The sequence below is a fragment of the Mustela nigripes genome, chromosome 10 (genome assembly GCF_022355385.1).
Source record: "Mustela nigripes isolate SB6536 chromosome 10, MUSNIG.SB6536, whole genome shotgun sequence".
Taxonomy (NCBI): domain Eukaryota; kingdom Metazoa; phylum Chordata; class Mammalia; order Carnivora; family Mustelidae; genus Mustela; species Mustela nigripes.
The window spans coordinates 65,375,734-65,381,509 of NC_081566.1; the positions used below are offsets into that span (position 1 = coordinate 65,375,734).

Genomic DNA, 5,776 nt, shown 5'->3' on the forward strand with positions numbered 1-5,776 from the left:
GAGCCCGGCATGGGCTCCCTGCTTGGCTTCTTCCTCTGCCACTCCCCCTGCTCCTGTTCCCTCTGTCGCTGTGTCTCTGTCAAATAAGTAAATAAACTCTTAAAACTATGAGAGTAGCATCATGGCTCCTCCAAAAGAAGTCGTAGTTGGAGGAAAGGGAGAAAGTGTTCGACGTGCTGGGTTTCCAGACAACTGCCATGCGCGTTGTCACAATAGCCCTTCAAGGTACTCGCGTGCAAGAAAGGGACCCCAAAGTCACCGGAGGCCGGCAGGACACAGGAAAGGAAAGCGGAGTGTGCGGAAGGCGGGCGCGGGGCCCCGCAGGGTTGAATCACCAGTGAGGCAAGCGCGGTGCCTGGGACGGGCGTGGTCAGCAAGCACCTGCCCAGACGGTGAGGGACTGGACTTTGTCGCTGCGTGGGCGTCCCGTTGTGAAGAGCGGGGCCCTGAAGGCGGGCGGGACCGCATCGTGGCAGGCTGGCCATTGCCAGGGTCAGGACTACTGGAGAAGCAACTCTCCTCTCTGGGCAAGGCCTGCCTCCAAGCCCCCTCCAAGGACGCCAAGTTTGTCGGCGATGGAAGACGAGACGGCACTAAGAAACTCGGGTCCTGCACCGCGCGGCGGGAGCAGTCACCAGAGAAAGGCCTGCGTGGCAGACCCACTGCGGGAAAGCTGGTGCGGGAACAGCTGTGAGGTGTGTTGTCGCACGTGGCCACCGGCCACTGGGCCCTCCCAGCCGAAGAACAGTGGGTTGATGGGCAGCGATACAGAAGCGCCTGTGGACAGTGCCCTGAACAAGTGGGAGCCGGAGGGAAAGAGCACTGGAGTATGAGTTAGGAGACCCCGTTTCTAGGCCTGTCGCCTTGGACAAGTCACTTCAGCTGTCTGGAGTGTTTCTCCTCGTATGTTAAAGGACGTGCTGGCAACCAGAACTCACAGAAGCATGCGCCTCCGCGCCTTCTGAAGATCTAGTTAAATCGGCTCATACAGGTGAAGACACAGGATTTCCATCACTGGGACGTGGCTTCCTCCGCTGCCCCACGGTGCGTTCCCGGTGCTGGGACTCCCGTGGTTGAGCTGGCGCACACGCGCGGAAAGTGCGGATGACCCAGGCCCCCGCGCCCCGCGGTGCCCGAGTCGGGGCCCAGGAGAGGTCTTTCGGGCTCTAGAGTTCTGTGATCCGATGGTGTTCTGTGGACTGAGAAGATGGAGCCGTCTGGTCTGCACCGTGGAGGGATTTCATCATGCCGGCTTGCAGGCCGGGTCACAGAAGCAGTGGTTGGACGGGTTCTCAGGGAACCTGCAGGAGGACACGCTGAGGACAAGCAACAGCCGGTTATCCCGTCTGGGAAGGAGGAGCCTTGCTGAGTGACGGAGGAGGAGTGTGAGAAGCAGGCGAGAACAGCTTGGGTGTCCAGTTCCGATGCCCAGGAGAGCCCGGCAGGCTCGCTCGCCCCGCTGGGTGGCGCTCCCGTACGTGTGACAGGCAGTGACAACCACAGAGCCCGGCCCGGCCGGAGCAGCCCGCTGTGTCTTCCGGTTTCTGAGGTGAAACTGGAAATCCAGATTTTTATTTGAAACCTCATGATTTGTAAGTGTTGAATACCAATTTAGATTATTTTAAAACCAGTAAAAAACCAAAACGCTGCTCCATTCTATGCTCCCTTCCAAGGACTTTCTGGAAAGTTCTTTCTTTTCCCTTCTCCAGCAGATTTCTGAATCCGTTGCATTCTGCTGCTTCTCTTCCTATCCTAAGTTGGCTCTGCTCCTCCGCTCAGTGCCATTTGAAGTCCACTTCCAATGTCCCACCGAACCCCTTCTGACCCGGGCAAAGGCTAAATTCATGGAAGGGCTCCAACTGGGCTCAACTCCTCACACTCAGAGACTGAGTCTTGTTCTTTTTCAAATTTTATTACAGAACCAAGAAGTGTTCCATTGGTGTTTATTGAACCGAATGGGAACATGTTTTCAAGAAAGGTGGGCCGTCAGCCTGTAATCATCAGATTTACAGAGAGATCAAAGTCTGTGTTGGCCAAGCGAAGGCCCCAGGACTGTAAGGGAAGGAGCGTGCCGGCAGCCTCGGAGGCAGTTTGAGCAGGGAGTGCTGGGAGCACGTCGCTGTAGTTCCGGAGGAGGAGGAGGATTGTGCTGTTGTCACACACAGACAACAGACACGTTCTGTGCAGATCACGCGCTGGGGCACTTTGGCAGCAGAGGGAAGAGGTATGGAGCACGGGGTCCTGGGGACGAGTGCCACTTAGAGTTCTTGAGATGAGAAAGGCCCGCGTGTTTGTAGGCAGGCGGCCACACCGGCAGCTCCCGCGGGGCTGGGCGGTTCAGTGAGGAGCCCAGACAAGCGCTCATCTGCAGGCCTGGGGCCCTGGGGTTGGGGGGGGAAGGGGCCGCGGGGCAGGACGGGGACTGTGCGACAGGACTGGGGCTGTGGGCCATCTCCCAGCCCTCACCCTCCGCTGGCTGTGCTCCTTCGGCTCACTCTGGTTTGCCGGGGACTCTGTCTTCCGCTGCCCTTCCTCCTTGACCCCTGTCAGGGAGGCGTCTGTGCCCGGGGTTTAAGCCACCTCGATGCTAGTGACTGATTCTAGGTCTGGGACCGAAGCGTCTCTCCGGAGCCTCGCATCTGTGTGTCCAGCTTCACCAGTGGCTCGGTACCTTTATGAAGGGAACCGGTCCTTCCTCCTTAATTCTTCCTCCTGGTACCGGTCACGGTGCTTTCGCAGTCGTCCAAGCCACATACATGTTTTCACGGCTCTCCCCCCCCCTCCCCACACGTGTACGTGTGAGTAAGAACACACTTGTATTTTGTGTACTCTGTTTCTTTTGACTTACTACTGTCCTACCACTGTATCATGTCAATAAATTTTTTTTTTACATTTTTAGTGGCTGCCTGGCATTATCTCCTCAGGTAGTAAAGTCTACAGTCTTGAAAATTGTTCTCTTTCTTCAGGGCACCTGGGTGGCTCAGTGGGTTAAGCATCTGCCTTCGGCTCAGGTCATGATCTCAGGATCCTGGGATCGAGCCCCACTTCGGGCTCCCTGTTCAGAGGGGAGCCTGCTTCTCCCGCTCCCCCTGCTTGTACTCTGTCTCTCTCAAATAAACAAAATCTTTTAAAAAAATCTTAAAGCAAATAATCATTTTTAAAAAATTGTTTCCATGGGGTACCTGAGTGGCTTAGTGGGTTGACGTGCATCTCCCCCTCTCTGCCTGCCTCTCTGCCTACTTGTGATCTCTCTCTCTGTCAAATAAATAAAATATTTTTTAAAAAATTGTTTCCTTTATTATACATAGCACTGAATGTATCAGTACATATCTTCTATTTCCTTATATTTAACACTAAGAACTGAAAAGAAGGCGAAGGAGTGTGACATCTGAAAAGCTTTTAATACATATTGCCAAACTGGCCTTCTAGAAAATGGTCCCAGAAGTGTATGGCCCACTGGTTGCCTATACCTTTGTTAGCATTGGATACTATTATTTTTATGTTTTCTAATGTGGTAAATGGTACCTGAGCCTCTAGCTCCCAACCCCCATCCTTCTGTCCAGTGTCCCCCATTTCCATCTGGTCGGTGCCACGACTGCCCCGGGGACACAGCTCACTGGGAGGGTGGGGGGGACAGGTGACGGCCGGTTCCTAGGGGACAGTTCTCAGTCTTCCGCAGTTTGCTCAGCTCCTGGCCCCACGTGTGCTGCTCTTGGGCACAGAGCTTTCTTTCTGGTGATTCTCCAGGATCTTCCCTGATCGACCTCTTTTTCCTAACTCCCCGCCTCGGGAAGGACGTTTTTCGTCGCTGCTTGTTGGCGCTGAGCCTGCAGGAGTGCGCCTGGGCTGTCTTCCCCTATAGAAGCAGCGCCGGGGCGCCTGGGTGGCTCAGTGGGTTAAGCCGCTGCCTTCGGCTCAGGTCATGATCTCAGGGTCCTGGGATCGAGTCCCGCATCGGGCTCTCTGCTCAGCAGGGAGCCTGCTTCCTCCTCTCTCTCTCTCTGCCTGCCTCTCTGCCTACTTGTGATCTCTCTGTCAAATAAATAAATAAAATCTTAAAAAAAAAAAAGCAGCGCCGGCTCTGGGAACGGTGTTCCTGCCTTCCCTTGCCCAACAAGCAAACACACTCCAGGCTCTCCGACACCGGGAAAGGAGAGTCCTGTCACCCTCTTGGGCTCTCACGCTGCTGCCTTCTTTTCTCCTTCCTGCGCCATCCAGCTTCTGCCAAGGGGAATTGGGAAGTCGTCCTCACTGGCCCGAGTTCCACCCCATCTCCTCTCCCGAAGCCACAGTCTTCCGGGGCCCACGCAGCCTCACCGCGGGGAGAAGGCCAGGGCTGTGCCCCACCCTTCAGTCGGTAGCTCGAGCTGCCACCGGGTCCCATTGGCGTGGCTCTGCCCTCTCCCTGCTCTCTCGGCTCAGGAGAGCGGCCGTGGTCCTGCGGGCCATAACCCTCGCCTCTGTGCTCAGGCTCAATGCCGCAGTCCGAGAGCTGCCGGGCAGCGCGTTCCTGCAGTGTGCCAGGTGCTTCCACACGTAAGCGCCTCTGCTCCTCCCTTAGGAGTCACGGGAGGCGCTCACGGTCCCCGTCCCTGTCACGGGGAGACCGGCGGAGCGTGGTAGCCTTCCACGTGCCTAGGAGTGCTTGGGCCTGTGTGGCATTTCGCCGCGTCCTCTCTTCTCTCGGTGCTGGACACGGTTGACCCTGTCAGCCCGGCCTCCAGGGCTTCCCTCTGATGCCAGCCCCTCGTCCTCCCAGTGCCCCCCGTGGGCTCGAGCTCCACCCAGCCGAGAGCGAGCCCTGGAGGCACCTGCCTGCCCCCCGCCCGCCTGCTCGCTCTGGCTTCGCTCTCTGGGCCCCTTCCTCAGTGCCCCTTCCTCCGTGCCCCGTCCAGATGCCGCTTCTCCATTAACCTTCAAACTCTCCACCGACACATTTAGCTCTACCTCTTCCAACCCCCACCCTTAGTATTTTTTGCTTTTTATCATATTTTCCCCTGTCTCAGGGATTTCTGTAAATGTCTGTCCACGTGACTAGTCTCGTACATTCTCGGAGGCTACGGACGGTCTCTTAGGCGCACGAAGCGACAGCACCCGCGCCTCCCGCCCTGCCCTGCACGGCCCTCCCGCGGCTCGCTCGCGCCGGAGGGGGCAGTACCCGCCGCGACCGCCAGAGGGAGCACGCGCGCCGCAGACGCCCCGGGGCACCCGCTGGGGACCGCACGCGCCGCCGCCGGTCCCCGTCCTTCCTCCGGGCACGCGTGGGGCTCTCTGGCCGTACGACTCCCGGGGCGTCTGGCCGGCGGCCCTCTGCAGAGGACCGGACCTGGACGGGAGCCCGGAGCCCCGGGACCCGCGCGCCGGCGTCGCCCCTGATCCGCGAGCCGCCGACGGCCCCCCCGGGAGAGGCTCTGCTCCCGGCGCCTCGGGGCCGCCGCGAACCCGCCCGCAGAGCGCCGCAGGGTCGAACCCGCGTCTGGCCTCCCGCTCGGGCCTTTCGCTCCCGCGGCCCCGCCGACCCTGGGCCTGGGGCGGGGGACGGTCCCGGTCAGCACCGGGAGGCCCGCCCCGCCGCGCGCGCCCGCCGAGCCGCAGCCCCGGGGACTGCAGCGGACGCGGGCTGCGCTCCCGGGCCAGGCGCGAGCGGGCGGGGGAGGCGGCGACCCCCGCGGCCGGCCCCGCGCGCTCCCGCCGACGTGCCCCTGCGCGGCCCCCCGGAGGCGTGTTGGGTCTGCGGACACCAGGGGGCAGCACGAGGCCACGAACCGCGAGGCGC

The 5,776-nt window shown here is 59.7% G+C and overlaps 1 long non-coding RNA gene across 2 annotated transcripts in view; it reads left to right on the forward strand.

The window, feature by feature from the left end:
* LOC132026271 (uncharacterized) overlaps nt 1–2,895 on the forward strand; it is a 3,624-nt gene extending 729 nt beyond the window's left edge. For both annotated transcript variants that reach the window (XR_009406844.1, XR_009406843.1), the window contains exon 2: nt 1,920–2,895. This is a non-coding gene — a long non-coding RNA (uncharacterized LOC132026271). The remainder of the gene's footprint in view (nt 1–1,919) is intronic.
* Nucleotides 2,896–5,776: the final 2,881 nt, after the last annotated feature.